This window comes from Protopterus annectens, chromosome 3.part1 (genome assembly GCF_019279795.1).
Source record: "Protopterus annectens isolate FY-2018-M chromosome 3.part1, PAN1.0, whole genome shotgun sequence".
Taxonomy (NCBI): Eukaryota; Metazoa; Chordata; order Ceratodontiformes; family Protopteridae; genus Protopterus; species Protopterus annectens.
Genome location: NC_056732.1, coordinates 1,534,847,113 through 1,534,866,722, shown reverse-complemented (window position 1 = coordinate 1,534,866,722; position 19,610 = coordinate 1,534,847,113). Strand labels below are relative to the sequence as shown.

Below are 19,610 nucleotides of genomic sequence, written 5' to 3'. Positions count from 1 at the left end.
AAACATATAGTTCCTTTGACTTTATGCCCCACAAAAGTTTATTTTAAACATTTTATTGAATTATCACTTGTGACATAGGTAGATTTACATTTATAAAAAAATAATCAAACTGTATTAACAAGTTCACATTTACAAACATTATACTTCACATACATTGTTATATATCATATAACCTAAGCAATATTACATAAATTATTAATTTCCTGCCCTTTTTATTTTTTAAACAAGAAACATATTTATTAAACCATCACTTACAACATAGGCAATCATACATTTATTTAAATGAAAACAAACCACACTGACACAATCCTAGTTGCAAGCATTGTATATCACAAACTACACTGACACACTCCCATTTGCAAACATTATACATTACTTATAATCTACCCAATCATTTTCAGTCAAACATTACATAGCTCATTTAAGTCCTGCCTTCTTTTGCCCAACAAGAGTTAACCACGAGTGGTCAGACGTATAGGGCCCATGCATTCTGTCCCATTTTATCATGGTTGGGCATGAAAAAGTAAAGGCATAACAGCATGAAGTTGTATTAATAAGAGAGAGATTATGCTTGCTAGCCTATTATGATATGATTATTAATGAGCATGTTTTGAATAATCCTGCATTGATTGATCAGAGTTTTGCATTTAAGTTATAAAATATACGAGACGAACATATTTCTTACAAAGCCATGGTTTATGCCGTGACCTTTTCAATCCAATGCTTGTGTATCAGGAGTGTGCTTAAAAAGAAGTAGTCATGCTTCACAGGAACATGTTTTAGACAGTTTGTCTAGTAGATAAAGGAAACTACTATGTAAAATGAACTGAAAAAATAACAATGCTCTATGTAAAATTTTCTGACAACTCAGGAAACTATGTGCTATATTTGATCACTGTCATAAGAGTTCCAAAAAAAGTATCAGTTCAAAAGCTGTAAAGTTTCCAGAAAGTTCTGTATTTTTATTTCTGTGTATATAAACCAGGGCAATTGCTTGGTTTGCTGACCTTCCTCCTTCCCTTCCTTACTTGTCTCAGGACTTGAGTTTGACAACTAGTGTCTGAGTTCTTTTCATGCATCAGGATTTACATCAATCACTTTATCCTGAAATGATTGACTGATGCAACAGAATTCAAGTTGCAAGCTTGATCCTGGTTTGATTTGACTGACTGACTCCCTGCTCGATTTAGAAACTGCCTTGACCAAGTAGAACTGCATCTGTACTAAGAAAGAAGGTCATTGGTATTGTGTGCAAGATGATGATTTTTGTAAGTAACTGATTTTTTTTTAATTAAACTGCTTTTAGATGCAACTTAATGTGTTGTCACATTTTCCAATCTGTATTGTGGTTCACCACTTAACCCCAGTACCAAAATAAGAAGCCAACATAGGGATTGTCCTCTCGCCCCTTTCTTATTTGCTCTATATTTAAAGTCATTGGCACATAAAAAAGGGACTCAGAAATTCAAGGATATAACTGGTATGGTAATCAAGAAAAGTTGGTTTTATTTACAGACATTATTCAGTACTTGATAAATCTGTAAAAAGGAAATGTATGTGTTGTGAAACATTTTAAGACAGTTTCATCTATTTGGGATATAAAATTAGTGAAGATAAAAACAAGAGCTATAGCTGTAAATTATGTACTCACTAACTGGTTCAGCAATATATTTATGAGGACATTATATGATGAAGTATTTGGGAGTATGGATTAAAAAGGCTTCTGCTGTGGAAGTTAAGGATATGTGGGAAGACACTAAACAAAAAGTAATACAAAAGCTGAAAAACTGGAAGCTCTTGTTTATGGATATGGATAGTAAGATACAAACTGTTTTATATACAGGTCAGGCATATTTTTATCAAGCAGAGAAGAAGTTGTGGACAATAATTAATAAACAGTTGAAATAATTTATCTGGAAGGGGAAAATGGCAAGAGTTAAGTGGAATAAGTTGATCCTCCCTATAAAACAAGGTGGTTTAATATTACCTGATCTGAAGGGATATTTTAGAGCTACACAGTTAAGACTTGTATACATAGCACAAGCAGAATGTTATAATTCAGTGTAGAAAGGCATGATGATGATGATGAAGAACCAGCTGAGAGTTCAAGAAATAGGGAAAGAGTGGAACTTGGATGCAGATCCTTAAAGAAAATAACAATAATCATTCAGAATATTATATTCATAAAATTGCAGAAAGTATTCTAAGAACTACACCAACATGAGAGTGGAGAAAGGAGATTTTGCTGATAGGGATGACTGCAAACAGGGACAGAGAAAATATGCAAGGGGGCTGGAATTTCCAAGAAAAAACTGGCAAAGAAACTGGGAGCAAATAACTAGAGAGGGAAAAGTAATAGAGTGGAATGAGGCCAAGATGTTGGACTGCAGGTTAGAGACTGCCTTCCCTAATAGGGATTGATATAACAACATAGGCAAAGAGAGGGGAAAAGGGGGTCCTAAGTGATAGCCGTGTTCTGATAGAATTTATAATTGAAACTAGAAGAGAAGCTACAGTTAAAAAGGGATAATTAGTATAGCATATAAAATACAGTCTAAAGACATGCAGCAGGTGGATTGGACACTCTAAATTGACTCTAGAAGCGAGTGTGTGTGTGTGTGTGTGTGTGTGTGTGTGTGTGTGTGTGTGTGTGTGAGTGCGCGAGTGGTACGGATGAACTATCACAGCGGGTCTAGCCATCTGGCGGTGTAAACCTTGGATCGAGATGAGTGTCAACTACTGAAGTGACACCCCAACCCCATGTGCAAAAATCGGCAAAAGAGGTTGAGAATGGATGGATGGATATAAAATATTGCATGGCAACTATAAGAATCAAGGAGGTTAAAAAGATTGGGGAGAGAGACTGGAAAAGTAATTTACAAGGCAGCAATGGGAGGACATATGTATGCAACAAAGTTCAGAAGGTTTATGACTTTTGCTTGGAAGTGTTTGCAGAGGTATTTTATACCCCAAACAGACTTCAAAAAAACTTTCCTCAGATAACTAATTTTGGAAGTATGATGGGGAAGAAAGAGATAACTGGGGACACTTTTTTGGGAGTATAATGAGTTGGCAGATTTTAAAAGCTCCCTATAGAATACTCTGTCTGAAATATTGCAAGAGAAAATGGCTGTAACTAAGGAAATTATTATTTTGAGCTGGAATACAGGGTCTGGAGTCTCTAGATTCTTTTGGCTGCTAAAAAAAAGCAATTACTAGAAAATAGAATTAAAAATCTAAACCAACGTATTTGGAGCACTGAATATTGTAAAAGAGATAAAATGTATCCCAGGATGCCTTCTAAAAACCATGAAACATGACCTATCAGGGCTTCGGGAATTACTATTTAACTGTGGCCTCCAAACAGGCTTCATGCCTCATGAATGGGGAAAGAAAACAGTCATCCCTCTGCACAAAGGTGGCCCATCTACAGACCCTGGAAACAACAGACCCATAAGTCTCACTAGTCTTATATGTAAAGCCATGGAAAGAATTATCATGGAGATGATCAACAGAGATATAATAAGCATCCAGACACTGGACCCAACCCAGTTTGGTTTTTTTAAGGGCAGGTTATGCCTACTCAACCTGGTGGACTTGAGAAGGTCATCAAAGCAATGGATGAGGGCAAAATTGTTCACACTGCCTACCTTGACCTGGCCAAGACATTTGACACAATATCCCACTCGGGCATTGTTTACAAACTCAAGAGGTTAGGTAAAAACCTGTATGTCACCTACTGGATAGCCAACTGGCACACAGACAGGACCCAGGAAGTTAGAATTGAGGAGTCTACCTCTACAACGAGATCAGTCACAAGTGGAGTCCCTCAGGGATCAGTCCTTGGATGGCTCCTTTTTGGCATTTATCTCTCAGAAGTCAAAGCCAATGTCAGAAGTCTCTGTCTGACTAAATTTGCAGATTGCAAATTAGGAGCTGTCATTGAATCTCACACTGACACAGATGTTCTCTGGGAGGAGCTGATACAGGCAAACAACTGGTGCCAGAGCCATGAACTAAAACTAAATACCAAGAAATACATAACAGTGTATTTTAGGAAGTCATACATCTCTGGTAGCTATCATATTGATAACACACCCCTTAGAATTGACCCAGTAGTCAGAGACTTAGGGACACACATAAATAGTAATCTAGCCTTTGACCATCATATGTCTACAGTGATGAGAAAAGCATTCTGTGTTGTGCAACTTATAAACAAAGGTATGGCGGTATGGCAACTAAGTCCAAGGAAGTCATTGTTTCACTGTATTGGCCATTCATCAGATCTATCATTGAGTACAATGCCCCCCCATTCATACTTTAATGTATTCATCAGTTACCCACTTAATCCATTCCAGGACAGGAGGGCGCAGGGCACAGAAATCATTATGAACGGACAGCCACCTATTACTCACACACTTCGGGACAGTGCAAATAATGGATGGTTCCCCAATGTCAGATCTTCAGGATATGGGAGGAAACCAGAGAACTTTCCAGGCATATCCAACAATTGGAATGTCCACAGAGGTTCCTCACTAAAAGACTACAGAGTGTAAGTAAAATGTCCTCTGCAGACAGCCTCAAGGCCCTATCCCTGTATTCTGTCTCCTACAGGCATTTGAGGGGAGATCTACACCTGGCATACAGGCACGGCGGCCTTAGGCATAGGCGAACTAGACAGCTGCCTAGGGCACCATACAGGCCGATCTCATAAAGGGCGCAATTTTAATGTACTCACTTTACTTTCTTTTCCACTTCTCACTGCCAGTACTGTAGCATTTACGCCTTCCCCCCACCTCTGTATTCCAAAGCATGATTCGCACAGCACACAGCACAGTCCCCTACTGTGTTCTTCCATTCCCTCCCCCATTCACCCCCGCTGCATCTATGTGATCAGTCAGTGGCTACTATTACTGATCATTATTTAAAGCATCCAATCAGTGATGCTTTTGTACCACTGATGTCCCTGGCTACTGCTCCAATCGATAGTATAAAACTCTGATCACACCCGCCTCTCATCCCTTTCTTCATTAATGAGATAGAGGCGGAAGAATTTATTGGCTGTCTACTTCCTGATTCTCTGGATGTGTGTTTGAATCAGCGGCCTGGTTTTCTTCACCACGTGGGTGGACAAAGAGCCACTTTATTTTCGATGTTTGTTTGTGTGCTTTGCTTGCCTTAAGGTAAGTCAAGTGAGTTGTGAATTTGGACCAGGCACACTATTGATTTGTAGTTGAAGGTGCTGTATTGATGTTTAGCCCATGCCAGTTTACAGTTATTTGCTAGAAAGTACTATGTTTAAAGGGCTTTATTTGTAGAAGATTAAGCCACTGTGAACGTATGCTCTTCCCTGTTTTTAGTGCTTACATGGAAGAAGGATGGGGGCAGATAAGACTGCTAACTTTCCCCTTGTCTGAGTAATTCCAGTAGTCAGTCAATGTGTTATTTTTACTAACCTGATGTCAACTGCAGCTTCACGGAACAGGGACAGCAAACCATTTTTTTAAAACACTTTAACTCACTCTGAGCCACTAGCCATGTTGTCTGAGTAAATGCTCCCAAATCTGCAGCAAACCCTCTTCAGGTTAGGTTTGCAACTCTAGATAATAATGAAATACTTAAAATCCCACACAATATGAGCCTACCAATGTATTCTCCAGTGCTTTGCTTGTGTTTCTAGTTTTCCAGATTCGTTAATGTTGCACATCTTTCTGCCATCTAATCAGTCCCAGTGCCTTATCTTTTGTTAAATGATTTTTTTTAAGTACAGTGTTGCACAAAGTCTTTTTCAGGGACATGTAGTGCCTTCTGCTGATATCCTTCCTTGAATACCAGTCCTACATGGTATTGTGGTTGTAAATGGAATTCTGTAATTTCATTGGTGGGCTGTCTTCCTTGCTCATCATTATCCACGGATGTGTTGTACGCAGAGTATCACAAGGGCATATAGGCAGGGTTCTTTGCAAGTAGAAGGGGAAATCTTGTGTATGCAGTAGTGAAATATTTCTTTCAGAATTAAGGCTATTTCTAGAGTAGACACCTGAATGCTTGTGTGAATGTATACTAAATTCATAGGTGCTTTAGTAGTGAGATGTGTACTAGTAAGAGTGCATGCATTAACAATATTGGCTACATAGCTAACAATACAGTAAGGTTGATGTTTTTGTCAAGTGCAGTAATGTGTTGAATAGATCTTGCTGTACACCCAAGACTGTAATTTGGCATTCTGGGTTTCTGTCTAGTCAGTGGTAACATCTGTTCAGCACTTAGTGCCAGACACTGGAAGTGTGAAAAGTAAGGCCATGGATATGCACAACTTGTGTGAAGTGTTGCTTCTAGCTACCATAGGCTTTGCTACCTTATTGACCAATAAGGATGCTGTCCCTGTTAGGGGCTGCTGCCACCCTTCTGCTATTACAGCATATTTATTGTAATTTATTTATTTTATTTATTTATTTGCAGTTGGTTTCCCAGGATAGTCCACTGGGCCAAAGTGAACCCGTTTTCAATGGAGTCCTGGGGAGAAAAGCTCCATAAAAATCAAGGTTACAATATGATGTAGATTATAAGCTTACATGAGTTATAAAGTAGAGCAGACCAAAGACTATTAACATTACTATATGTCATAGACTGAAAATATACAACAGGAATTAGACCTAAGTAGAAAAGCTCCATAAACAAATCAAGGTTACTATATGATGTAGATTATAAGCTTACATGTGTTATACAATAGAGGGACCATAAACTATTAACATTACTATATGTCATAGATTGAAAGTATACTACAGAAATTTAGACAAGGACAAATATTACAAACAGTCTAGGTTAGTAATGAATGAACAGATAATACAGAATATTATGGGAATAATTAGTAGACATATACAGGATCGATAATACATGTGGTAAACTTGCAGAGAGAGGTGTGGGTAAGAATTACATACATTTAGAAATTAATTTACAAGAATATATGAAAAGGAAGAATGCTATTGAAGGGAAGAGAAGATGAAAGTTTGCAGAGTAAGTTATGTAGGGTGTCAGCAGGAGCATTCCCATTGGGTTACTAGATGTGAGTGGAGAGTTTTTTTGAAGATAGAGTAGCTAGGGGTAGTATGAATGGATGGTGGTAGGGAGTTCCAGAGTCATGCTAGACTAAAGGATAGGAGGTGTTTGCCTAGGGGACGAGCTGGTTTGTATACTTCTAGAAGATTTTGGTTGTTAGACCTTAGCACTCTGTCAGGTAGGTGCATTTTAAATGCAGAGGAAAGGGAGGGACAGAGTGAGGGGTTGAGAATGAGCTTATGTGCTAGAGTGAGCTGGGTATAGATAAGCTGATTGGGTAGCTCTAGCCATTTTAGTGTGTGGAGAGAGGAACAGTGGTGAGTGGAAGACTTATGGCTAGTGGCAAACTTGGTGATTTTGTTGTAGCAACAAGATAGTTGAGTTTTCAGAGAGGATTGTAGATTAGTTAGGAGTGGGGCACCATAGAGGAGGGAGGGGATGAGAAAAGATGTAGAGAGGGTGAGTTTAGTGGTGGGTGTAAGATAATGATTTTGTCGATAAAGCATGCCTATTTTTTGATGGGGTTTTTTTATATTTAGTTGTATGTGGGAGTTAAATTTAAGCTGATTGTCAATTTGGTTGCCAAGTAGCTTGGTCTCTGATACCAGTTCCAGGGTTATGTTGTTATGACTAGTAATACAAAATGTGTTTTTGTTGAAAGGGGTGACTTTAGAGGGAGTAAATATCATTAATTTGGTTTTAGAAGCATTGAGTGCTAAGTGATTTTTTTTCCATCCATTGTTCAGTGGAAGAAAAAGCATCTTGAGTTAGCTTTAGAAGTGTGGGGATAGAAGTGGCTGAGCAAATAATGGTAGAGTCGTCTGCATATTGGATGATATTAGAGAAAGGGATAGAGTTGCGGAAGTCATTAATAAATATATTAAAAAGGAGGGGACCCAATATGGAACCTTGAGGAACTCCAGTTGGGGTATTAAGGAATGAGGAGGTTGCCTTTTTCCATTTTACTGCTTGATATCTGTTGGATAAGTAGCTATAGAACCAGTTCAGAGAGGAAGGAGATAGGTTAAGCTTAGAGAGTTTAGATAGAAGAAGGTTGTGGGAGATAGTGTCGAAGGCCTTAGAGAGATCCAGAAAAAGGGAAGAAACAGTATGACCTGAGTCTCGGGCTTTGTTTACAGTTTCCAGGAAGGAGAGGAGGGCTGTCATAGTACTGTGGCCTGGTCTGAAACCATGTTGTGTGGGAGTTAGTAGGTGGTTATCAATGAGATATGGTAGGAGTTGTAATTGGATACACTTTTCGAGGAGTTTAGAGATGGGAGACAGGATAGCGATGGGCCGGAAATTAGTCACATTGTTGTTGTTGCCTCCTTTATGCAGGGGTATGATAAAGACCTTTTTCCAAATTAGGGGTACTATGCTTTCTTGGATGGAGCGGTTTATTAAAATACTAATGGGGTAGGCAATTGCTTCGGCAGCTATGCTCAGGAATTGTGGAGGAATATTATCAGGAGCATTTGAACCAGGCTTCAGTTTTAGAAGGAGTTTTTTTATGGTAGATGTGGGTATGGGTTTTAAAGAGAAAGGTGGGGAGTGGGAGGAGGGGGTATCTAGGGGTAGGGATGATGAGGAGGGAGGGAGAGTGGAGTAAGAGGAGGAGGGTATAGAGTTGGAGGATGGGAGAAGGGGTGCACTAGTGGTTGATGGTGGAGGGTAAGTAGACAGGGGTGGGGGTAAATGGGAAAGAGTAGTAGTGTTAGAGAAGGAAGAGGTTAATTTGGATATAGAGTCAATAAAAAAACAGTTAAATTGAGTAGCCAAGTCTGTATCGGAAGCATTCGGGTAATTAGGAGCAGAAAGGTTGCCCCCAGTCCATACAGTAGTGCCTTGATTCAGTATCAACTGAGTAACTTGTAATGGTAATTGCATATTTGGATGGTGTGGTTATTAATGCTTTGAAGGTTGTTCAGTCATAGAATTAAGTGATCTTTCACTTTTTATGTGTGCAGTTTAATTAAGCCATTTAGCAAATATGACTCTCTGGTCTATCCTTTTGAATGCATTTACCATTTTGCCTACCAGTCACTTTTTTCCATCTGTACCACTCTGTCTTGTATGCCTCTTTAGATTCCTCCTTGGTAACCAATCTCTCTCTTTTTTTGGGGGGGGCTTTTATAGAGCCAGGGAGTATCTTTTGTAGTAGTGTTACAATCCCCCCATCTCTCCTCCCCACTCTCTCTAGCCTTACTTTCCTATATGAAAACTGTAGGTGTGCTTTGCTTTTTCTTAGTCTTCTGTGCTCTTCCCTTCCATCTTTATTTTGCCTGGCTATAGCCATATAGGCAGCCACCTTTTTGCTCCTTCTAGTACTCTTTTCTACAGCATAGAGTACTCTTTCTGCTCTTTTCATGTAGTGTATTCAGTCTGTGTTTGTTTAAAGTTTCCTAACTCATCCTTGACTATCCCCATAGTACAATTTGCTGTTCTAAAAATTGTCTTCTGTATTTTACTTGTTTATCAGGGTAGAGCCCCGATCCATATGGACTGTTTTCAGGCTCACTCTGCAGTTTACAACCAGCAACCAAATGGAAGAGTAGTATAAAAGTTGAGAAAACTTGAGATTTGGCCAATCACCAGGCATTACATTCTTATTTTGGAAGTAAAGCAAATTGTTTGTAAAACACAAAATGAAGAATGTCAAAATGTGTAACTGTGTCTGTATGAAGCACATTCTTTCAAATTTAATTCATTCAGAGGAGGGGGTATATGTAGTAGCATGAGGTTAAGAACATCACATGAAGAGGTAAGAGAAAAGCTATACAGTGAAGAGAAAACTTAAACCCTCAGCTGTGAAAAGGTTAGAGGAGGGAAAGAGGACAGATGGTGTGAGAGGGATGAGGGTGATAGTCATAGAGCTGGTGAATATGTATGGAGGTGAGGAACTGTGAATCTTTGTGAGTAGTTGGCAGTTGTATGTGAGGACCATGGGTTGAGAGGGACTGAAGGCCCTGTGGTGAGAAGAATCTGTATGGGAGCTTTTATGTTTTTAATAAATAAATATAAAAAAATAATAAAAGGGTCCTCTGGAGAATGGCCATTCAGTTAGCTTTCTCTAAGGAGGTACAGTGATCCCTTTTTGAGGGGGTTATGAATCTGCATATGTTAAGCACTTTGACGAGGTAAGATTCTTTGTGAGGTGAATGTGATAGATGATGGGAATGCCATATTATAGCTGTAGATCTGCCTACTAGGGATAAAAAGTGGGATATTTTTTGTCATGTATAGTTTGACTTTGGATATGGTGGTGGAAGCTGACTATGAAGTGTGGAATCATCATGCTAAATAAATTATCTCTGAAGTAGTGGACCATTATGGCTGCATACAGCTGCAACACCAGATCACAATGTGTCGCTGACTTTGAAGTATGTTGACTTGATGGTTGATCTGTGAAAAGCATGAAGCACACATGGTATGTAGTAATGTAATGTGTAATATTTTAGGCAGTCATGCATACTGCAGAGTTGATGCTACACCAGAATAAATGACGCAAGTTCTACATGTAAACATTAATGCACATTGTAAAATGCAATGCTATTACTGTCTGTCATGACTGTAAATAAAATCTTTAAACGAGCAACAGATCAAGCAGGTTTATTAAGGAGAATTCAGCCTTCACTTGCAGTTTAACTACATTACAAGGTATCTTTGTTACAGTATGACAAGGTGTTTACTAATTTTTCATGCATTTAAAAAATTGAAAGAACTGGAGTGGCTTTTGTGGGAGTGACCTACCTGTGGGTGTGGCTCAAATAGGGGTGTTCCCTGAATATGGTGTGGGTGGGGCTTAAGGGGCACCAGAACACAACTTTGCCTGGGGTGCCATTTCATCTAAGGCCGGCCCTGCATGCAGGGTATTGTCAGATCCCACTTTGATGGACCTCCTGCATATCCACAAAACAAACAGCACCATAATTACCCCTTCTAAAGACTTAAACCTTACTTGTGATATAAATAGGACCTGCTGGAGAGATAGGTATGTATGTCACAGACAGCTTTGTATTAGAACATTACCCCACCACGATTTTCGTGCAGGAATGGGTGGGGCCTACATGATTGACAGGGATGGGTGACAAGCCATGCAGATTATACAGTGTCATGGTGAATATTTGTAACATAGGCTTCATGCTTTTTTTATGTTATATTTAGAGTTAACACAGCTTTTAGTATAAAATATGTAAACAGAGATTAAATAAAGTTATCCTTATTTTCTATATTTGTAAGTGCACCGTCGAAACCACCGCATGTCCTGGGTGTCTGACTTGCTTTGTCACTTTGTACTTAGTCTTAACCACATTACTGTATTGTAAGGTAAGAAGCAGGTCAGAAGGACAGTACGTGCACAGTACCCACAAATTCCCATTTTGCACTCCAGTCCCATAACCCGTGGACCCCCCAGCTTTCTTTGGCATAATAATGTGCAGTAATTGCTTTTGCAGGGGGGGGGCAAGCCCCCCTGCACCACCCACCTTTCTTTAAACATTTTTCTGGACATAAAGCAAAAACAATATCCTAAGGCGGATGGGCAGTGGGACAATAAATACATATAATAAATGCAATAAAAAAGACCTCCCAGAAAGGTCGCCACCCGCACCTTTACAGAATAGGAATTTTAAGTCTGTGTAATAATTTTTATACGTGCAGCATCAGGAGCGGCCTTAGGTCAACTGGTGCCCTAGGCAAAAGGGCTCCACGGCACCCCCCACCACATCACCTGGTGCCCCCATTCTAGACTACCTACACCAAAAAAATACTGGAAAAGCACCCTTACTACAGCGGCGCCCTAGGTGGCCACCTAGTTGGCCTATGCCTAAGGCCGGCTATGTGCAGCATACTATGTGTTCGGACCCCTCCCCTTTGATGTATTGCAAATTGGAAATCCTGGTACCAGCAAATAAGGGAGAAAAGGCTTTGTATTGAAATAGCAACGTTTAGCATACTCGTCTTTCTGAGGATGGGTTTTCCATGTTTATTCAAAGCACTTTTCAAAATAAACGTCATGAGCAATGTGCTGGGCGGGGTTTGGGCGGTCCTTGCTACTTTGGTGGGGTAACGTTCTAATACAAAACCTCATAGACTACCCGGTCTATTGAACAGGCTTCCCAAGTTCCCATCCATGTGAAGCAGAGTTCCTCACTAGTCCAATTCAAGTGGATGGGGAACTGGAAATTCATCCCTGGTTTGGCAGCTATGTCTCTAATGGACATAGGCAACCTGTGTGGTTCATCTCCCAAACTCCTGCTTACACTTATCAAGAGTGTCAGAGATTTGGGATGCACGGCTAGGCTTAAAAAGGTCCTTGTGGTTGTTAGCCCAGTAAACACCTATGAACCTACAAAATGCATAACAATCAGTTAAGTTTTATATGAATTATATCGTTATTTAAAGCTGTTCTTCGACCCCGCCCATTATTTTTACTTTGCCCAGAATTATTGAGTTACGAACCAGAATTGGGATACGAGAAATTGCTAACTGCATAAACTTTAGCATTCTTCCGTCAACCCGAGTCGCTGTCATCAAAAACGAGAACGTGATGACGAAAGCAGGAAGCAGCGCCTTCATTACGCTGACAACATTATTGCTGTTTGATATTGTTTTCTTAATAAAATAAAGAATGCGAATTGGAAATACTCCTTCGGGAAGGGGTTGGATTCGGAAGGGTAACGTACGAAACCAGGTATTAAAATATTGTAGACTTTATTAAGCCTATTATTTCACGACAGAAACAAAACAATAAAGCATTCAACCTCAGCATTTCCAAATACACAATTATATGACAAAAGTACTTCCAAAAATCATTGGAGTTTTATTTATACTTTGTATTCATCAGTTACCCGCTTAATCGATTTCAGGACAGGAGGGCGCAGGGGACATAAGTCATTATGAACGGACAGCTACCAATTACTCACACACTTGGGGACAGTGCAAATAATGGATGGTTCCCTAACGTCAGATCTTTAGGATTTGGGAGGAAACCAGAGCACTCTGCAAATCTGCACAGGGAGGACGTGCAGACTCCACACAGAGGGCACCCACAAGCAAACTGCCGAACCAAGTGATGTGATACAGCATACCACTTATTTGATCTGTATACCTTCTTCAAATACCTTAACTTTATTTTAGTTTTTGTCATATCTAATTTTAAAATGAGATTGTTATAACTTGTGTATGCTTGACAGGAGCGGCCTTAGGTCAACTGGTGCCCTAGGCAAAAGGGTTCCACAGTGCCCCCCCCAGCACTCGGAGCCCCTATTCTGGTCTACCTACACCAAATAAATACTGGAAAAGCACCCCCTGCTACTGTGGTGCCCTAGGCGGCCGCCTAGTTGGCCTATGCCTAAGGCCGGCTATGATGCTTGAGTTGTGTTTCAAAACACATTCTTAGCATACCTTTCAAACTCTAAGCATTAGAACTGTGGACGAAGCCAAACATAATCGTGGGAAAGAGACCCCAAATCATCATTGACATATTTAGATATTGCTTTTATAAACTTAGGAAGCTGTTACAACAACATGATTTTCATTAGCATGCATTTTCTGACGGCTATGGTGCGAAATTAAACAAAAATGCTATTATTCAGTGACTTTAGTCCTTACTGATTTGCTAGAAAACCACAACTTTTATGAGAAATAGACCGAACAAATGAGGCAAAAAACGGGACATGCTGCAAAAATGTTGACAGTTGAGAGGTACAGTTCTGACAGAAAGCAAGCAAATTGAATAGAAGGCACTTTGTACATGATTACATATCAAAAAAGTTAAATAAATTTCAGTCTATTCTAGTCAAATTAATTGTTTTCTGTTTTAGTAGAAAATATCTGGAGTCTTTTACGCATCATTAGTGCTGCATTTTAGTATAGCTGTAATGGGCAGTACAGTGGTGTAATGGTTAACATAATTGATGCCTAGCATGTGGTCTTCATTTTGTTTCCCAGCTGAATTGCATCCATTATGGAAGTTGCATGTTTGCTCTGCATTTGCATATGTGCATGGATTTTTGCCAGTATCTGCAGTTTCCTTCCACGTCCAAAAGATTTGTAGGTATTGTTTATCTAAACTGCTGGTGTGTGTGTGTGTGTGTGTGTGTGTGTATATATATATATATATATATATATATATATATATATATACACACACACACTGTGAGGGAAAGGAGTGCTGTTTGTACAGGACTGATTCTATGCTTGACAGGAGCGGCCTTAGGTCAACTGGTGCCCTAGGCAAAAGGGTTCCACAGTGCCCCCCCCCACAGCACTCGGTGCCCCCATTCTGGTCTACCTACACCAAATAAATACTGGAAAAGCACCCCCTGCTACTGTGGTGCTACCTCCTGATGAATCTGAATATGATAAAGCAGGTTTTGCAAGACGACTGAACAAATTATCTTGGCAATAGTTTGAATAGGGAGGTTGTTATCTTTGGTAATCTACTTGTAGTGAATTTTAAAATTACATTTTGTTAGCCTATTTTACTTTGCCACATTCAGGATATGGTGATCAGAGTTTACATCTGTGTTCATAAGGTTACCCATATTTGTTTAATTTTTACCAGAGTGTTTCCATTTTTTTTCTATTTTTTTCAGCTGTTACACATCAGTTATAGACCTGTTTTCCTGGTACTGCTATTTACCTGCTAGGTCAGTAGAAGTGTTATTAGGAAAAAGTCCTTACAACTTGTAGCAATAGTTACTTGTAGCAATGTTAGTGATAGTGTTTTTGACTTTAAGGATAGAGCTAGAGTTTTAAGTTACAATTATCACAGAAAAGCAGCTGGATTTGAAAAGTTTTGTGTCATGTTGCACTTCAGTGTGACAGAATATTTATTTGTGTCATGTTGCACTTCAGTGTGACAGAATATTTATTTGTGTCATGTTGCACTTCAATGTAACAGAATATTTCTTTGATTGTCCTTAACTTGTCTGTTGCATTTAAAAGAAGCATGTACACAGATGAATTGCACTTGGTCATTACAAATAATCTACACCCAGATTCTTATTGGGATTGCCTTTTCACATTAAATACAATCTATATCTGCAAAAACTTCCCACTTAGCCATTGCCTTACATCTGACTGCGCAGGGCATTCTGACTTTCAGAAAACTGAGAATTACATTATAACACAAACTTTGCATTTTAATTTTTTTTTTGTCTATATTTTCTTGAAATCTATTTGTAAAATGTTAACTTTCTGTAAATTTTGATCTGGTTTTATAGAAGTCCATATGTGGAAACAGCTGTTATTAGGACTGATGCCCCCAGTATCAAGAACGTTTTAAAATGTTGCTCACTTCTGTAACTTTTACTTGGATTTCCTAGCCATTCACCTGCAGGAACAATCGGTAGGAATTTTGCCCTCAAAGTTAAAAGTGTTTAGTATGTGAAACTTTATCTGCCTTCCTTATCAGCTTTGTCTCCATCCCACCTCCCTCCTACCTCTCCCAAGTTCTTTTCCTGCTGCAGTACTTCCTAGGCTACCAGGTGTGAGAGAAATTGTCCCAGAATGCCTTGATTTATTTTTAACATTCATTAGAAAATTACCTGCCAGTGAGATTTTACCAGTTTATTTTTGCTTGGTAGCTTATCCACCTTTTTCCTAGTTCGCCTTCAGTTGGTTTTTATTTGTATTTTCTTCCTTTTTTCCTTAGACTTTTTGGGTGTAGGCCCTTTATTTCTAGTAGGCTACTCTTTTCTTCTAAGTTTGTCTGTGGCAAATGTCTTCTGCCTGCTGATAGTCACATAAGGTATCTAATTTGTTTAGGTATTGAAACATGGATCTGAACTTGTAGTTCCATTCTTTTTATCATCTAGATTAAGATCAGCAGGCTTTACTGCTCAAGACATCTTCAGCCATTCTTGTAATCATCTCGCTAAGAAAAACTACCTTGAACTACCCTTGCATCTTTTAGTTAATTTTTTTGCTTTTTTTTTTTTTTTAGTTTTTATAGTTTTGTTTTTCTGTTTGTCTGTCTTGTTTTTCATTCTTCACGATCTTCTTTTAGGTTGTTCTTTCAGCTAGCAAAATAGTTCATCTGGCTATTCAGACAGCATGGAAGAGTACAGATGTTTTAGCTTCTGTACCAAAGAAGCAAACAGGGTTGCCATCCTTCTAAAGACTAGAGTGATTTGATTGCTACCCTGGAGGTGGATTCCATACTGTCAGTGGCTGCATTGAAAAAGGCTGCTCCTCCAGAGTCCTGTAGTCCATTTTTCCAACAGAGAGTCAGAGACTTTGGATACCATTAATAAGCATATTTAGTTGTCTTCCAGGTTCACTTTGAGGGCAGTAAGTCCCATAACCCATATCATTAGATTCCAGATGGACTTGGTTAAGAAATCACTCAGGACTCTGGGAAGATTGCCAGATGGAGATGTCAAGATGAAGATTTTATTTTAGATGTCAGCCTTCTGCTTCATTGTCAACCTCTCCATGTTTTTAACACTTACTACAATGAGGGCAGCAGATTTATGCATGACCTTGAGATGCCACATCTGGCTTCACGTGACAGACTTTGCTAAGGACAGAAAGACCAGTTTCATTAACACTTTGATGGACACTTGCTTTCTGATTAAGCAAGTAAAGGCCAAGCTTGAAAAACAGGAGCAAGAGGGCAAGATTTTCACAACTGTTGAGGTTGAATTCCAACTTCTCAAGTGTACCTGTGTAAGGACTCTGAGGAACCTGAGCCATTAGCATTTCTGGTGTACCAACAGCATCTTGGCAGTATTAGTTCTGAGAGGGGCCACAGAAGTCACTGTAACTTCCAGAATGGCCCTCATGACACTGGCAAGCTGTCAGAACAAGCAAGGATACCATGGTCCCTCTCCTGAGGACTTGTCTAGTCATCCTAGAAACAGCTTGGGTTTGTCTGTACCTACACTTTTCCTTAGGGATGACCGTCACACAGGAGATGCAGGTGAGGACAGTCACATTCACAGGCAACCTAGTTCCCTTCATATTTCCACCCAGACAACAGTCTCTTCCCTTTCAAATATCTGCCCTATTGGATTGCTGCAGCAAGAAAGGAGACCTTAAGCTTGTTATGGAGGAGAACCAAAGTCCCACCAGGCCAACCAAGGCTAAGTTTTTACTCCAGGTTATTTTTGGTTCCAAAGAAAGCAAAGAACCTAGACCCACTTTGGATGTAAGTGGATTAAACTGTTACACCCCCCAAACAAGCCCTTTGCATGGTCAAGGTTCAGTCAGTACTACCAAGTTTGCAAGAAGGTGACTGGATGTGCTGTTTGGATTTCCAAAGAGTCTATTGAGGTTTCTGCACTTTTGCTTTGGAGCCAGTCCTTATCAGTTTTGGATCCTGCCGTTCATCTCACCTCAGCCCTCAAAGTGTTCACCTATATCATGGCAATGGAGATTGTACACTATAAGCTTGGCTGCATGGGACCAGGGTGTTTTGATATTTTATAACTGTTTTTTGTCTGCCCCCTCTGTGGATAGTCCCCTTATCTCCAGAAATTACTTACTGGCACTGTTCTCATCATTAGGAGTAACAGTGAATATCACAAAGGGTCCAGCTGAAGTCCATGCATTCCATGACATTCATTGGATGCACCATGGATGCTGTGGCTTGTTGAACTTTCCTTCCCTCAAAGAGAAATTCTCTATTTCAGTCTTTGGTGCCTCTTGATCTGTAGAGCCACACATTTTCTACAAATCTTTGTGTCAGAACTCTAGACACTATGGCAACTTCAATCAGTATGGTTTCAAACACTAATTAGCACTTGAGGGTTTTGGTTTGGACCCCATGAGTTCCATAGAATTAGCCACACATTCCCTTAGATTTTCCAGTTCATATTTCCAGGGAGTGCAGGGATCACCTCCAGTGGCAGATGATAGAGTCCAACCTGTCTCTGGGAAGACGTTTTCACCCTGCCAGACCTGTAGTCATTGCTACCATGAATGCCTCTTCTGTGAGTTGGGATGGGAATTTCCAAGGGCAACAACAAAAAATATCAGATCCCAGACTCTCCACTCAAGAAATCCTTAAATTTTAATTTTAAGTGCGATAAAAATAGCGATACACTTTTCGTCAAGACTAATGTCTTAATTAAGACATTAGTCTTGACGAAAGGTGTATCGCTATTTTTATCGCACTTAAAATTAAAATTTAAGGATTTCTTGAGTGGAGAGTCTGGGATCTGATATTTTTTGTTGTTGAACTTGTTAGAACATTTTCTTGGTTTGAATTTCCAAGGGCAGACAATCACAATGATGATGGTAGCCAGCACTGTGGTATAGAGGGATAAAGTCCTAACTACGGTGTAGGTGACCTTGGTTTAATTAGCGGCTTGGGCGTCTGAGGCACTGAAATGCTCATACTGGATGGGGAGGTGAGATGAGACATGCTTGGGGTACAGAGTATGATTCGAGTTCCCTGGTGGAGGCCAGGGAATCAGCATCTTAGTGCAGATGGCTTGGTCTGGCAGTTGCACATACACATAATATTACTGTAGACTTGTGGGGGTTGGGTGGGAGAAAAGTAGGAAAACATTCCTGAAGCAGTGTAACTCTGACTTGGGACACCTTGATGTCCTAACAGGCGCTGACCCTTATTAAAGTAAGTTCAGGGGAGGTAAGGAGGGATAGGTAGACCAGTGAATGAAGACAGGCACTGAGATCCACTGATGTCACCTTTGGGGGAAAAGAATGCAAATATGAAGACGGTTCGTTTCACTTTGGAGGTATTTCAAGACTACCTCACCCAAGATGGTATTGCCATCCTCACTATTAGTATGGCTGTTTGGCTGTGGTATGCTGTGTCAACAAGTAGGGGAAAACTCATTCCTGTCCCCCTTTTCCAGGAGACCATGAGAGTTTGGGGATGGATCTTTGCAACCAATCGTCTTATCATTGCATTCCACATCCTGTGGCAAGCCAGTTCTCTTGCAGACAGGTTCAGCCATTGTCTTTTGGTGCCTCATGAGTGGTCTGTCAACCTGACAGTAGCCAGAATTTCATTTCACTGTTCGGGGAAGCCATGCTTCAGCACCAAGTTCAGCAACTTTTTTTCTTTTATTCCTTCCTGGAGGGAGGTTGCCCCAGAGATGCACATTTCCAGAAGTACCCTTCTCTGACCTTCTTTATATTTTCCATTATTTCTAGATTTCCATAGAAATCAAAGTTTGCAAAGGCTAAAGTCGTCCTAATAGTCACCCTTTGGCCCTATGTAAGTATAGTTCATAGGTTCATAGAAGGTTCATAGATTAGTACAAAGCTAACTGCCCTTGCGAGCCATTTTAAGCCTAGCCAATTATCCCTTGTGAGACTCAAACCCTGCAACTTGTTTTTAACACCTTAACCATTAGGCCACCCTCCCAACCCTTTCTCCTTTGGTGTAATCTCCTAGACAAGTCTCTTCATCTGAAAGCAACCAGGAGACTCCCCACCTTTTGGCAAGCCTCATCATGATATTCATCTTCTTTGCTTAACTGCATTTTTTCTGCACTTCCAGTGATAGAAAAGTGTTCTTCTTGCTTGGAAAGAGTGGTCTGGATCCTTACATCTTCTCAGAGACCAGGCAC

At 39.9% G+C, this 19,610-nt stretch overlaps 1 protein-coding gene across 2 annotated transcripts in view; it reads left to right on the top strand.

Moving 5' to 3' along the window:
- The first annotated feature begins 12,580 nt into the window (after positions 1-12,580).
- The window catches only part of LOC122798555 (autophagy-related protein 9A-like), a 1,089,020-nt gene continuing 1,081,990 nt past the window's right edge, over positions 12,581-19,610 (top strand). Inside the window, exon 1 of one of the 2 annotated variants that reach the window (XM_044067609.1) lies at positions 12,581-12,751. The gene's annotated coding sequence lies outside the window, so the exon portion shown is untranslated. The remainder of the gene's footprint in view (positions 12,752-19,610) is intronic. The other variant, XM_044067608.1, reaches the window with a different exon arrangement.